At 41.9% G+C, this 16,399-nt stretch overlaps 1 pseudogene; it reads left to right on the plus strand.

Annotated features, from left to right (window-relative positions):
• The first annotated feature begins 14,975 nt into the window (after nt 1-14,975).
• On the plus strand, nt 14,976-15,093 carry LOC124717585 (annotated as a pseudogene).
• The last annotated feature ends 1,306 nt before the right edge of the window (nt 15,094-16,399 follow it).

Raw genomic sequence — 16,399 nt, forward strand, 5'->3', positions numbered from 1 at the left:
AAGTAATTGTTTGGGGTCAACGACTGCCTCGTGCGGCGCGCAGACTTGACTGTTGCTTTGAGTATGTGCCGCCGCCGGAACACGGCGCGGTATCCTTGTACTCTCCGCATGTTTACGTATAACTGTTGGTGTCTCAAAAGTATGTCATTCCACAAAAATTTTAACGTTTGATATATGATTATTCCCTTAGAGCGCCGAGATTTAAGAGTTTCTACTTCAACAGTGTTATCATGAATAATTTTGCAAACTCTATATGGACCGTTATAAAGCAGAAAAAATTTGCGACACAAGCCTTTTCCTTTGTGAGACAAACGGTGAGACTTAATTAATACCTTTTGACCAACTGACAAAGTTTTTAAAAGACCAGGACGTTTAGCTGATTTCTCTCTCCTAGCAGCCGCAGATGCAATATTTCGTAGAGCCAAGTTCACAACTTCAGAATGCCGCAGTTCCCGTGTAGGCGGAAAAGGAACGATTTCAGAAATGCGATTTGTCGGTGCTTTGTTTTTTAATATCAGTATATGCGGTAAAGAAGTTGAATCATTAGGGAGTTCATTCAGAATGTTTTGAAAAATATGAAGATACTGATCCCACGTTCTGTGATTCTGATGACAATAAAGTCGACACAATTTATTGATTTCCTTCATCCATCTCTCTGAAGCATTAGACTGAGGATGAAAAAGTGAAATGAAAATTGGTTTAATCTTACGACGCCGTAGAGTACGAAGCCAAATTTTAGAGCGAAACTGTGATCCATTATTTGATATAACCTTATCAACATGACCCACTTCTTTAAGAAAATGTTTGATGAAAGCGTTAGATACTGAACGAGCTGTTGCTTTGCGTAAAGGTGTAAGACACACATATTTTGATGTCAGTTCCACTGCTACGAAAATGTACGCAAAACCATTAGTAGAATGAACCACTGGACCGAAAAAATCGACTGCAGCCATCTCCTTTAATTTCGCTGGAATGACAGGAAACAACGGTGCTCTGTGAGAAATAGTTGGCGGCTTAGCCTTTTGACATAACTTGCATTTGGCAAGAACAGATCGAATACGTTTTTCCGTATTACTGAAGTAGCAATTTTCTCGTAATTTATGAAAGCATTTTCTGGGACCAAAGTGTGCATAACTGAAATGCGTATACCACATCAGTTTATTAACCCACTCATCAGGAATACAAACTAACCAAACAGAGTTGTCGACCGATTTTCGTTTAAAAAGAATGTCATTACGAACTAAATAATACTGTCTGATCGCTACGCTTTCCTTTCTCCTCCACTTCTCCTTAATGTCCTTCCAGATTGGATCCTTATTTTGCTCCTTAGCGATGTCCTGGAGCGAAGACGAAATAAAATTCTCAAACGCAACACCTTGAATATACATCAAACAATAATTGTTTTCCTTACAGTCCTCTTCAGCACTTTGTTTCAAACCCATAGGTGCACATGATAAAGCATCAGCAACAATATTTGAGGATCCCTGTATGTAAACAATACTAAAATCAAATTCCTGTAGGTACAGCGCCCATCGTGACAATCTTCCATGAGTTAATTTTGTTCCAGAGCTCTATGATCGGTGTAAACCTTAGTATGTCTGCCATACAAAAATATGCGAAATTTTGTGAAAGCCCATACAACAGCCAAAGCTGCAAGTTCCGTAATCGAATAATTCTTTTCTGATTTAGAGAGAACACGACTTCCAAATGCAATAGTTTTCTGTACTACAACGCCGTTTTCTTCTATCTCTTGAAATAAATGTGCACCTAGGCCTTTGTATGATGAGTCCGTCGCCAAACAAAAATCTTTAGATAAATCCGGATGTGAAAGAAGTGGAGCAGCAACTAAAGCATCAAGAAGTTGTTCAAATTCTGACTGAGCTTCCTCATCCGAACACCAATTAGAATTCTTTCTAGATAGTTCACATAAACGAGGTGTGGCCAAATCGTCCAATTTTACAAAGCGTCTAAGAAAATTACAGACACCAAGGAAACTACGAACATCACGTTTTGTGGTAGGAACAGCATAATTACAAATAGCGTCTAGTTTCTCTGGATCAGGAAGAATACCTTCTGTAGAAATAATGTGACAGAGAAATTTCACCTGAGAACGACCAAATTCAGATTTTTCCAAGTTCACTGTAATGCCAACTCTTGCAAAAATACGTAATAATGAATCCAAAATTTTGTTGTGCTCACTCCAAGAACGTTTAGCAATAAGAATATCGTCAACATATGAAGTAATATTGTCACGAAGATAAACAGGTAAACTTTCGTTTAAACTACGAATGAATGCTGCTGAAGATACAGTAAGTCCAAACGGTAATTTCCAAAACTGGTAACAGTTACCAAAGGCTAAAAAGGCAGTGTATTTTCTACAATCAGGGTGGAGTTCTATTTGCCAAAAACTTGCGCGCGTATCAATCGTGGATAAAACTTTAATTCCATGGAAATGTTGAAGAAGTTCATCTAAATTTTGTGGACGGTCAGTTTCAGGAACGATGATATTATTTATCTGTCTGGAATCCAGAACCAAACGAATTGACCCATCCTTTTTAAGAACGACGTGTAATGGGCTGGTATAAGGACTGACTGCTGGCTCAATAATGCCTTGATCTAACATGTATTGAAGTTTACTCTTAACCTTGTCTCTGTAAGCCAAAGGAATAGCGTACGTTTTCCCCCGAAATGGTGTGTGTTCTTTTACTTTAAATAAATATTGTAGGCCTTGTATAGTTCCTGTGTGATGACTAAATACTGTAGCATGTGAAGTCAAAATGTGGTGCAGCTCTTCTCTTGCAACGTCATCTGGCACTTCAGCTTTCTTAACCTATTCATTAATTATTTCTTCGCTATTAATTATATCATCCATCGCGTCTCTGTATCTATTGTCATTGTCATGAATAAACACACTTTCGTCATAATGCTCAACGAAAACATCAGAAGTAAGAAACCTTAAACATTTTGTATCTGATTCAGATCTTGTTAAACACTCGAAAAATTTCAAACATTTCGGCATTCCGGCAACAGTCAAATTCACACTTCCTTCTTTAAAGTTCAAAATTGCCTTATGTGTGTTAAGAAACTCCATACCTAATATAATTTGTGTAGTGAGTAACGGAACAATAATAAAATTAGCAGAAAATTCGTATCCTTGACAAATGAAATTTAAGTTGGTCTGTTGTTTGACTTCCACACTTTTTCCAGAAATCGCTCTTCGAATTGTAGTTTTAGAAACAGGTAACACAGGACAAGCAATAGTTCTTACACATATACGAAAAACTGATTCACTAATGACATTCAATGGGCTCCCAGAATCTAAAACTGCAGTGAACTTATTCTTACCCACACATACTTCAATAACAGGATGTAAAAATGCGTCTACATTATTTTCCTTTTCGTCTAGCAAAATGTCTCTCATGTCTTCCAGGCGTACGTAGTGTAAAGTCGTAGTGTCATTACTTTCCGAACCGTCTATATTGCTGCCAGAAGCCGAAGCTACAAGTCATTGTCGATTGCTTGCGTCACGTCTTTGATTATTCGCGTCATTTCGCGGATCAATTTCTACGATTTGCACTTGTCTCTCTGAAGTTCTGTCACGTCGAGGATGCCAATGCCAATTAGGTCCCTCCTGTCTGTTAGATGTAAATTCTTGGTTGTGTCTGTTATAAAAATCTCCGTTTTCCTGTCTATCTGAACGACTACTTCTTGTGTAATTTCGACTGTCACTTCTGAAATTACTATTAGACCTACTACCCTGGTTATTTCTGTAGTAAGAATTTCTATTATTGTATGAATAATTTCTGTCTTGATGATACCGATTACTGTTTCCGTATGATTGATCATTCCGGTAGGAATTACCGTTATTATAATTGTCTATGTAATTTCTGTTAGAACGTCTGTTATTGTCATAAGGCTGGTATCTATTGTCCTGTCTGTTTCGTCTGTCATTCTCAAAATTACCGCTATAACGTCCGTTCCGATCACTATCCCTTTTCTCTGAAAATCTATTGTAATTACTGTTACTGAAAAAATTACAAGAAGTCCCGTCGTCGTTGTCATACTCAAGTTCTTGTAGCAAAGTCTTAAAAGTCTCAATGTCGTCTTTACGTCTTCCGGCTAAAGCAATTTGTCTTATTGATTGTGGCAGCTTAGTTAAACAAATGCGATTTAATTCAGTCGGGCTATAAGGGTTGGACAGGAACTGATTCTTTCGAATCATGTCTTCAAAGTATTCTGCCGGCGTGCGGAACTCAGACTGTTTAAAATTACGCTGCATAATAAGACTGTGTTTGACTCTGTCTTGCGTGTTTTCGGACCAATATGCCGATAGAAATGCATGATAAAAATCATTTAAATTATTACAATCTCTAATAAGTGCGCGCATCCGCGTAGCCGGTTCGTTTTCTAAATATCCACAAATAAATTCCAGTTTGTGACTTAGTGGCCAATTTGGTGGAAGTGCGTACATAAATTGATCTAACCATGAACATGGATGTATGTCATTCTTAGAATTGCGAAAGATCTTAAATTTCCGAACAGTCAAAAAGTGTTTATAGTCAAAGTTTTCTCCTCGTGGCGACAAAGACCTACCACGACTGTTCCAGTCCGAATGTCGATTATTGTCAAGTTCGCGCGCCTGGCGCTCTCTTGTTGCATCCCGTAAATGAAATAAATTATTTTCTTCAAAGCCCTCTGCTATCTGTGATTCTAAATTTCTTCTGCTGTCTTTTCCTACGATTTCGCCTTCAATTTGTTTGACTTGCTTTCGTAATGCCTCAACTTCCCTTTTAACGCGTTCATTAAATTTTCCCTGATTTTCAACATGTTTATTTATGTTCTGATACTCTTCGGTTTCTGCAAATGGCAATGGTGCTGTATCATCTGAATCTCTGTCCCCATTTAAACTAAGACTTGTCAATTTATCTGAAATCTCCTCAACTCTTTCCGATAAGTCACCTATTTTTTCTTTCTGTTTATTTACGTCTTCCGTAAGTGTCGCGACTCTGGTTTCAGTATTGACACATTTAGTAGTTAACTGTTCATACTGTTGTGTTAGGTTATTTAATCTGTCATTTGGTATGGATTCCTCGATTCTCTCAAATATTTCTTCCTTATCGTGTGCACGTTGTAAATTTAACTCTGAAAATTTTTGTACTATCACGCGATCTCTTTCTTCCTGTTCTCTATCTTGTTCCCTCTGTCTAATCTCTACTGCAATTAATCTATTATTGTGAGAATTCAAAATCGATTGTACTTCTTCTCTAATTTCTTTCTTTAATTCATCCTTCATGTTTTTGAAACATGTCCCTATTCGTGAATCTAACCGTGTTTCCATTGTTTCCATCTCTGTTTTAATTGTTCCTATTTGTGATCCCAACTGTGATCCCAGTGAGTCTAACCGTGTTTCCATTGTTCCCATATCAGTTCTAATTGTTCCTATCTCTGTTTTAATTGTTCCTATTTGTGATCCCAGTGAGTCTAACCGTGATGCCATTGTTCCCATATGTGATCCCAAATTTAATGTAGCACCCATCAACTGCTCCATGTTAATTGGTTCGAAATTCTTTTCAAAACCAACTTCTTTCGTCATAGCTGTGTTCGATACTATTTCAGAATCTCGTATTCTGTGAATTTTCTGATTGAGAGAAATTTTGAAATGATCCTGGACTAATTTCCCGACTTATTAAATTGTTTTCCACTTCACTATTCATCATCCTGTTCTCCTGTGTTGGTGAGTTCGCCATATCAACAATTTCGTTATTCTGACTATCCATCATTTTTGCCTTTTTCATCGATCGCGTAATCATTTACAAAACATACAAAACTCGTCACTATACGAAAATTACACACTTTATCTCCAACAATACCATTCACACGAAATGCTTCCCGACAAACACGATTAACGAACAATTGAAATCATCATAATTGCACAAAATTGTCAAACGCGTATACAGGACATCAGAAATCAAATTCTGCAAAAAAAATTACCATTAGAAGAATAACAATTACCAAATCTACACATGCAATATAGACTACAATTACTAAACTACAAATTACTACAACAATACTACTGTTTGCTATTTTTACAATCAGAAGAATTCCAAGGGACGATCCGAAGCAGCGGTCGCCACGTGCATGGGGGCTTAATTAAATATAATATGAAATGCAAATACTTTTTTATTTTTAGTAGCTGTATGTCCGATTACTAAGTCTCGTAAACGGTTGGCCCTGACTAGTTTTAGTACGCAATCTGACTGCATAGAATAACAACAAAGAATGAAAGAAAATTTCCGTTAACACAATTAATTAATTAAGTCCCCAGCAACTATAAAACGTACGAAACCAAAGCACAAGTGTAACTGTTCTGTGTGTGGAAGTGTGATTCAACGTACACATCTGGCACGGTTCTTCTTCAATAAGACAAGAAATTTTAAATACCATTTATACTGAAGTAATTAAAAAAAATAGAAATACTATAATTGCGCAAGAAAACCAGAATTACACTCTAATACAAGAACACAAGCCAGATGCTTTGTTGACTGAACCTGTAATGACGCATTATTTAAGACATTGAAATAATAAAAAAAAGGGAATTTTTTTACCTTCATATATATTGACGAAAACCACTCTCAACATTACAATATCTCCATTCGAACATCTGTTGTCTAGCCCATCAAACAACTGCATAAAACATGGAACAAGCACTCCCTACTACAACATCTCAACACCGACTGACTACTACCACATCTCGATAAGCACTCTCTACCACGACTTCTCGACAAGAACTGCCAGTGGAGGCGGCGGAATAAAACTCTTTGGCGCAATCTCTGCGCAATCTTTGGCGCTGTGGCTCAGTGTGGCCACCTTTCAATGGTCACAGATTTGTTTGAAGCACGAGGAAGTGTTACAGAGGCATAGAAAGAACTGAGCTGGCTGGCTCACGAAGATAGAACCGAGCGATCCCGAGAAAGCCAACTTGTAAAGTTTCAAGAAGCTACTTTAAATGATGACTCAGGAATATATTACAACCCCCTAAGTGTCACTCCCATAGGGAACGTGAGAACAAGATTAGAATAAATAATTGAAACAATCATTCTTCTCGCGCTCCATAGATGAATGCAACGGTAAAAAGCCCTAATAACTGAGACAATGGCAAGTATCCTCTGCTACGCACTTCACAGTGATTTGTAACGTATGAGACTGGATGTAATATCAAAATAAGTCTTCGTGGAACGGAAAATGAGCTAAAATTGCTGAAAGAGGAAGATGATCGGTGCTGATGGGATAGCTACATTAGTCTACACAGAGAATGCGAAAGAAACTCAGTGCTATCCTACACTACTGGCCATTAAAATTGCTACACCAAGAAGGAATGCAGATGATAAACGGGTATTCATTGGACAAATATATTATACTAGAACTGACATGAGATTACATTTTCACGCAATTTGGGTGCGTAGCTCCTGAGAAATCAGTATCCAGAACAACCTCCTCTGGTCGTAATAACGGCCTTGATACGCCTGGGCATTGAGTCAAACAGAGCTTGGATGGCGTGTACAGGTACAGTTGCCCATGCTGCTTCAACACGGTACCACAGTTCATCAACAGTAGTGACTGGCGCATTGTGACGAGGCAGTTGCTCGGCCACCATTGACCAGACGTTTTCAATTGGGGAGAGATCTGGAGAATGTGCTGACCAGGGCAGCAGTCGAACATTTTCTGTATCCAGAAAGACGAGTACAGGACCTGCTACATGCGGTCGAGCATTATCCTGCTGAAATCTAGAGTTTTGCAGGGATCGAATGAAGGGTAGAGCATTATCCTGCTGAAATCTAGAGTTTTGCAGGGATCGAATGAAGGGTAGAGCCACGGGTCGTAACACATCTCAAATGTAACGTCCACAGTTCAAAGTGTTGTCAATGCGGACAAGAGGTGACAGAGACGTCTAACCAATGGCACCCCATACCATCACGCGTGGTGATACAGCAGTATGGCGATGATGAATACACGCTTCCAATGTGCGTTCACCGCGATGTCGCCAAACACGGATGCGACCATCATGCTGCTGTAAACAGAACCAGGATTCATCCCAAAAAATTACGTTTTGCCATTCGTGCACGCAGGTTCGTCGTTGAGTACACCATTGCAGGCGCTTCTGTCTGTGATGCAGTGTCAAGGGTAACCGCAGTCATGGTCTCCGAGCTGATAGTCCATGCTGCTGCAAACGTCGTCGAACTGTTCGTCCAGATGGTTGTTGTCTTGCAAATGTTCCCATCTGTTGACTCAGGGATCGAGACGTGGCTGCACGATCAGTTACAGCCATGCGGGTAAGATGCCTGTCATCTCGACTGCTAGCGATACGAGGCCGTTGGAATCCAGCACGGCGTTCCGTATTACCCTCCTGAACGCACCGATTCCATATTCTGCTAACAGTCTTTGGATCTCGACCAAAGCGAGCAGCAATGTCGTGATACGATAAACCGCAAACGCGATAAGCTACAATCCGACCTTTATCAAAGTCGGAAACGTGATGGTACGCATTTCTCCTCGTTACACGAGGCATCACAACAACGTTTCACCAGGCAACGCCGGTCAACTGCTGTTTGTGTATGAGAAATCGGTTAGAAACTTTCCTCATGTCAGCACGTTGTAGATGACGCCACCGGCGCCGACCTTGTGTGAATGCTCTGAAAAGCTTATCATTTGGCTATCACAGCATCTTCTTCCTCTCGGTTAAATTTCACGTCTGTAGCACGTCATCTTCGTGGTGTAGCAATTGTAATGGCCAGTAGTGTAGTATCAGTGTATGGCAGCGGTGTTACTACACGCAACACGCAATTTAGTCCATTTAGAGAGCTGATGACTTAAAACTTCGTAAATGTTCAAGCACAAAATGAGAACCTTAGCCAAAATAAATCATTGTAATTACACAAAAAACATAAAAGGTTACTTTCTGTTCATCAAAAGTTGTAGGCCAACTATCCAATTTTCACATTGCATGTGTGAAAAAAATTAACATACGCGCTATCACAAATGGTGAAAAAAGCTTGGTGTGATACTTAGTTTTACATATCACTTCCGAGTTTATTATTAGCTGGTGAACAATTTGTCAGAGTCATTTTTACATTGTCTGAAAGACAGGGATCAGTCAGTTTAGTTCTACACTTAGATTTCATTATGTTCATCGTTGTAAACGCTGCCTCACGCAGATAAGTTGATCCAAGAAACGACAAAACTTGCTATGCCACTTTTATAATGTTAGGGTAGGTTTTTACGTTCACTAATTTCCGGAAGTTATCTTCACTGTGTTCTGACTTTAACAAAATGTCATTTTGAAATCGAGTTACTTCTTTTTCAGGTTCAGTCTCAGTACAAGAAAAAAGAGCACTCATTTTATTGGAAATATGTTCCACGTCCACTTTCTGGAGAAGTTGTGCTAAGAAAGCTAAGAAAGCACTCCCTCGAAATTTTGAAAGTTAGTTTTCAAACGCTGTCTTATTTGCAGCTTCTTGGTCCATTGATGTTTGTTGAACTGCGAGTTCTGACTGCATTAGAGGAAAATTTTGAGGTGTCCCTTACTTGAAGAAAAGAGCGCATTTTACTTTATTTCCAGTTTTGCTTTTCCACGTGCATGAAGTGAATGTATCAGCGCAGCAGTACCTGTGGAGTAAGGAGCGAGCAGTAGGCTCCCACCCTGATTAGCAGAGGTGGTTGGCCATCTGACGCCTTCAGGGTCACTGGGATGAGATGCCGATGCAGAAATCGTTTGTGACGTCAGTAAAGACATACGTAGGAAAAGTACATTTATTCTGGTGCGAATCAAGTAATTGTTATTGTAATAAAATTTGCTAACAAACGTTGCACTATGCCACTCAGACATTAGGAGGAATCTACGGGCCATAAATACACTACTGGCCATTAAAATTGCTACACCACGAAGATGACGTGCCACAGACGCGAAATTTAACCGACAGGAAGAGGATGCTATCATATGCAAAACATTAGCTTTTCAGAGCATTCACACAACGTTGGCGCCGGTGGCGACACCTACAACGTGCTGACAGGAAAGTTTCCAACCGATTTCTCATACAAAAACAGCAGTTGCCGGCGTTGCCTGGTGAAACGTTGTTGTGGTGCCACGTGTAAGGAGGAGAAATGCGTACCATCACGTTTCCAACTTTGATAAAGGTCGGATTGTAGCCTATCACGATTGCGGTTTGTCGTATCGCGACGTTGCTGCTCGCGTTGGTCGAGATCCATTGACTGTTAGCAGAATAAGGAATCGGTGGGTTCAGGAGGGTAACACGGAACGCCGTGCTGGATCCCAACGGCCTCGTATCACTAGCAGTCGAGATGACAGGTATCTTATCCGCATGGCTGTAACGGATCGTGCAGCCACATCTCGATCCCTGAGTCAACAGATGGGGACGTTTGCAAGACAACAATCATCTGGAGGAACAGTTCGACGACGTTTGCAGCAGCGCGGACTATTAGCTCGGAGACCATGGCTACGGTTACCCTTGACACTGCATCACAGACAGGAGTGCCTGCGATGGTGTACTCAACGACGAACCTGGGTGCACGAATGACAAAACGTCATTTTTTCGGATGAATCCAGGTTCTATTAACAGCATCATGATGGTCGCATCCGTGTTTGGCGACATCGCGGTGAACGCACATTGGAAGCGTGTACTCGTCAACGCCATACTGGCATATCGCCCGGCGTGATGGTATGGGGCGCCATTGGTTACACGTCTCGGTCACCTCTTGTTCGCAATTACGGCACTTTGAACAGCGCATTCTCCAGATCTCTGACCAATTGAAAACGTCTGGTCAATGGTGGCCGAGCACTGGCTCGTCACAATACGCCAGTCACTACTGTTGATGAACTGTGGTATCGTGTTGAAGCTGCATGGGAAGCTGTACCTGTACACGCCATCCAAGCTCTGTTTGATTCAATGCCCAGACGTATCAAGGCCGTTATTACGGCCAGAGGTGGTTGATCTGGGTATTGATTTCTCAGGATCTATGTACCCAAATTGCGTGAAAATGTATGAACTATATCGATTGTATCCTCAAGTCACAGACCGTGCGCCATGGTCAGCAGTCGTCGACAGGATGCCTTTCGGTCCATTCATTCTGTAGGCCATACTCTCGTAGCGTTAATAGCATATAACCAGTGTGGATCAGCTCTTGATCTAGGATATTCCTGAACCAGCGCAAAAACTTCATAGTGGCCCGTTCGAGTGTTTGAGATAGGACATCAAAAATTTAAAAACAAATGTTCATTTTGTAGCGCAGATCTTTCTGAAGAGTTTGATACATAAAATATATACGTTCGAGGAAATGTGAGACATGTTATTTGGTCTTACGTGTGCCAAATTGCCGTGCCATGCCTCTTCAGACAGCGTTCTTCTATCGCACGTCACTGTATTTCTCTCTGTGGTATTGAAAAGTGTATATCTTGTAATGGAACTGTATATCTTGTAATTCATGACAGTGGAAATTAAAATGTTCTGTGGTGCCTCTCCCACCCCCAGTCACCCAGTTTGACATCCTCCCCCTTAAAAAAAAAAAAACTTCCGGTTAATAATGGATGGGATTATTTGTAACCGGGAGAATAAGAAATCTTTAGAAAATTTGCACTCTTTATTGCCTATTAGCTAATAACTTTCTCTTTCTGTAACATACAGTTAAATAGAGGAAACATAAAACCAGTAAAGACAAGACAGAACCAAGACAATTCTTATGTCCCAGCATTTTTTTTCTCTTGTCTTGCTACAGCTTTACATGGCGTGCTTTCCTTTCTGCGAAAGAATCTATTACGTCATCAAAGTTCGTGAAACGTTTTGCTATATGAAAAAGCTGTTAATGCGACTAGCATCCAAGAGGGGAGTGGTTTCTCGGTTTGGTTACGTCTATATTTCACTGTCTGCTGAATAAAACGAAATAGGCCTTTCTAATATTGCAGCAGTTGTTACACACGCCAAATTAGTGAGACTGTTTTGCCACAAATGGTCATTTTTATGTACCTCATTTGCATAAGTATCACGACATAATATAATTCACGAAAACGCCTATTAGGACTATCACAAGCACAAAGTTTTATGTTTATATTTCATTCATACACTCCAGTTTCTCAAGCATGAGACCGAAAAGTAGAAGCACGAAATCTTTGTATAAATTTGGAATCGTCATATTCTTCCATAAAATTTGTATGATATCCCCGTTTCTTCAGCTTCCCCGTTCTAACAAACAATCTTGCCACCACTAATTCTGTAACTATTCTTGCAACTGTCAAAACTCATTCTCCAGTTAGCTTCACTAACCCTGCCAGAACCACCAGTTTAATTATTCCGCGTTGATTCTCCGATCAGGCGTAATTATGTGATCGTACAAAGCGTTTCCCGCGCTATTCCGAGAATCGAACTTAAGCGGCTCCTAACTGGTGACTGTACAACTGGCCCTTAGTACTGTAGCGACTGGAAAACATTTAGTCACAAGATTTCATTTTCTTGGAAACACCGAGAAGATAATACGTAATCTTTCTCACCTGTTATTGCAGCTAGCCGTTTATTTCCACTCTGGTAGTCTGAATCTACGGATTTCGCTAATGCCGGCCGAAGTGGCCGTGCGGTTAAAGGCGCTGCAGTCTGGAACTGCAAGACCGCTACGGTCGCAGGTTCGAATCCTGCCTCGGGCATGGATGTTTTTGATGTCCTTAGGTTAGTTAGGTTTAACTAGTTCTAAGTTCTAGGGGACTAATGACCTCAGCAGTTGAGTCCCATAGTGCTCAGAGCCATTTGATTTCGCTAATAATTATAACAACGCTGATCATTCGCACACCCAATCAATCACATAAACAGCGATTTGTATTCACCAGTTCGGGTTTATTCGGCTCAGATCGTGTAGACCCGTGCGCTTTTGTCTGCGGGAAAGCTTTTTATTTCTTGATGCGATGGGGACGCCCCTGACAGAGACGTCACGTACACCTTGGACTCATTCAGAAATCAGAAATAAACTTAGAATGTGTTCAAAAACGTTGAAAAACCAACAGGGGTACGTTTCAAAATCATTTGAATAACCGATAGACCAACATGCGTTGGATGGTAGGCGCTTTGTGAAACAATGTTTTTTCGTCAAGAATATGAATTTGGCGCCCCCTGAAATTGCCCCCGGGGGGCAGATATCCCAGTTTACCCCCCCCCCCCCTCTTCCCCTCCTAGACCTACGCCTGGTGTGAATGATTCATTTTACGGTGTCTCTTAAATAAACGCACCATATTGGCATCCCGTGAAAGACTTAGTGCTCAAAAAACATCTTCCCGTTTCATTACATAAAACATTGACAGTAGTATTGCTGTTTCAGAACCGACGGCGCTGCTACAGCTCTGCAAGGGGCCATGAAACGGCGAGAGATCTCCACGCTACAGGTCGGAAGGGTTCCTACGCGGCGGCTCACTAAGTCAGTTCAAGGAAGGACTGGATAAATTTTAAACTCGTGTGGGAAAGCGTGGCCAGTTATACTTTACGCCCCTTATACCACCATCTACGGACTCTCTGGCTAAGCTGAGACATTTCTGGAGATTTACTACGAGTGGGGAGTTCTTGCAAAGTGTTTCAAATTTAATAACTGTGTTATGCAAAGATCAAGTCCCGCAGTAAACCCTGGCGCTCACCGCAGTCTTCGCCCATAACGCGCCAAATTACAGTTCGCGAGCGATAACTTCTGCGTGCCGGTGGAAAGACCGTTGCTTGACGCGGGTGTTAATGGCGGTGAAATGCAGATGGAGGCGAAAGAGGCGAACACAGTGTTGTCAGACTTACCGCCTAAAAATACCGTGTGAAACACTAGTTGTCAAAAAACTGATATTTTACAAAAAGAGTTTATTTAAACAATTTCGGATAAAGGTTTTGAAAGATCGACTCATAAAGCCACGGCGACAGACAGGTCGATCGCATTTCATGCTCGCGTCTTATGACCTCCTTGGTAAGTATCAACATGGGTTCCGTAAACAGCCATTGTATGACACCCAGGTCGCTCAGTTTGTTCACGAGACCCAGAGGACGGCAGATACCGCAGCCCAGGTTGATGCCGTGGTCCTCGACTTGTGGAAAGTTGGTCCCCTAATGAACGAAATAGGAGCGAGCGAAACGTAGGACCAGCTCTGAGACTGGATTGAAGAGTTCCCAAGAACCAGAACACTGTATGTTATTCTTGAGGGAAGGAAATTTTCAGACGTAGAATTTACTTCGGGCGTGCCCCCGTGGCTATGTTGCGAACTTTCAGAGATGATGGACAAAGAAAAAAAGTATCAATTTAAGATAAGGAACCCAGGTTCTGGAATGACCGACCACAAACTGTAAGCGAAAAACGTTTTGATACCTCCGACAGTGGCTTACATGTACAGGTACTGTTGTTGCTAAGACTGTAGGGTAGGGGCTTTCAGAGGTCTTGTACGGACCAAATTAAGGAGAAAAATGTTCGGTAAACATGGGCTCCAGAATGAGATTTTCACTCTCTAGCGGAGTGTGCGCTGATATGAAACTTCCTGGCAGATTAAAACTGTGTGCCGGACCGAGACTCGAACTCGGGACCTTTGCCTTTCGCGGGCAAGTGCTCTACCAACTGAGCTACCCAAGCACGACTCACGCCCCGTACCTTCGCAGGAGAGCTTCTGTAAAGTTTGGAAGGTAGGAGACGAGATACTGGCAGAAGTAAAGCTGTGAGTACCGGGCGTGAGTCGTGCTTGGGTAGCTCAGTTGGTAGAGCACTTGCCCGCGAAAGGCAAATGTCCCGAGGTCGAGTCTCGGTCCGGCACACAGCTTTAATCTGCGAGGAAGTTTCATGGGCTCCAGACTCCATACCTTAAGAGCTATGGGCATTGTTTATCGTGTCTTCTGAGAAACCCATCTTGAAACTCATTTCTTCTACTGAACAAGTGCTCTTTATTCTCAAGGTATGCATTTTTAGCCAACGGCCTTGCCGCAGTGGTAACACCGGTTCCCGTCAGATCACCGAAGTTAAGAGCTGTCGGGCTGGGCTAGCACTTGGATGTGTCACCATCTGGTCTGCCGAGCGCTGTTGGCAAGCGGGATTCTCTTTGCCCTTGTGAGGCAAACTGAGGAGCTACTTGATTTAGAAGTAGCGGCTCCGGTCTCGTAAACTGACATACGGCCGGGAGAGCGGTGTGCTGGCCACACGCCCCTCCATATCCGCATCCAGTGACGCCTGTGGGCTGAGGATGACACGACAGCCGGTCGGTACCATTGGGCCTTCCAAGGCCAGTTCGGAGATTTTTTTACGAATTTTTAGAGCCCCTGTTTACTAGATTTTTTTTTCTTGATTTTATTCCCATTATCACCTTTAAAAGACGCCTATCCTATGACGATAAGAAGAACAATACCGGTTCATCAGAGGTATGGGAACGATTTTCGCTTATAACTTTCGACTCGTCGTTTCCGGACCAAAGTCTCTTGCCTCAAATAAATACATTTACCCTGCTACATGACCCCTGAAAGTTTGTAACGCCATCACGGAATCAAATGGTTCAAATGGCTCTGAGCACTATGGGAATTAGCATCTGAGGTCATCAGTCCCCTAGAACTTAGAACCACCTAAACCTAACTAACCTAAGGACATCACACACATCCATGCTCGAGGCAGGATTCGAACCTGCGACCGTAGCAGCAGCGCGGTTCCAGACTGAAGCGCCTAGAACCGCTCGGTCATAGCGGCCGGCATCACGGAATCAACCTGCGTAAAACGCGTTGTGGATAGTCATGAATGTTCGAGGAAACGTTCGTGGATGATGCTGTTATGTGCAGAAAAATCGCAAGGCTAAGGAGTTTGTAGCTGGAAGACCTTGCTTTATGCAGGGATTGACAATTTATCCAAAACGTGAACTACTACGTAAGCTATTGCAGAAAAACGAGCGGATACTCCTTTGCTGTTTGACTGCACTATTGCTGAACAACGCTAGATACAATCAAATCTATTTAATATATGGAAGAATGCGTACGGACCGATTTAAAACGGAACAACGTAAAGCTCATCGCATCAGATGCAGATTTCAGATAAGGATTCATCGGAAGAATCATCAGGAAGTGAATTCCACCTGTAAATGAGGTAGGTTACGAAACGCTTGTTCGACGAATACCTCAGTAATTGCTGCTCATTCTGGTACCCTAACCAGGTACGACTGATAGAGGAAGCAGGTAAGATCCAAAGAAGAACAGCGCGGTTCCTCATGGTGTCGTACACTAAGCGGCAAAGTGTCAGGAGATGCTCAACAAACTCCACTGAGAGAGGCTGCAAGAGTGGCGTGGTGCGTCTCGCCGTGGTTAGCTGTTAAAGTGCGTGCGTTCCTAGACTAGTCAACAAATATTTTGCTTAC

The sequence above is a fragment of the Schistocerca piceifrons genome, chromosome 9, assembly GCF_021461385.2.
Source record: "Schistocerca piceifrons isolate TAMUIC-IGC-003096 chromosome 9, iqSchPice1.1, whole genome shotgun sequence".
Lineage (NCBI taxonomy): Eukaryota > Metazoa > Arthropoda > Insecta > Orthoptera > Acrididae > Schistocerca > Schistocerca piceifrons.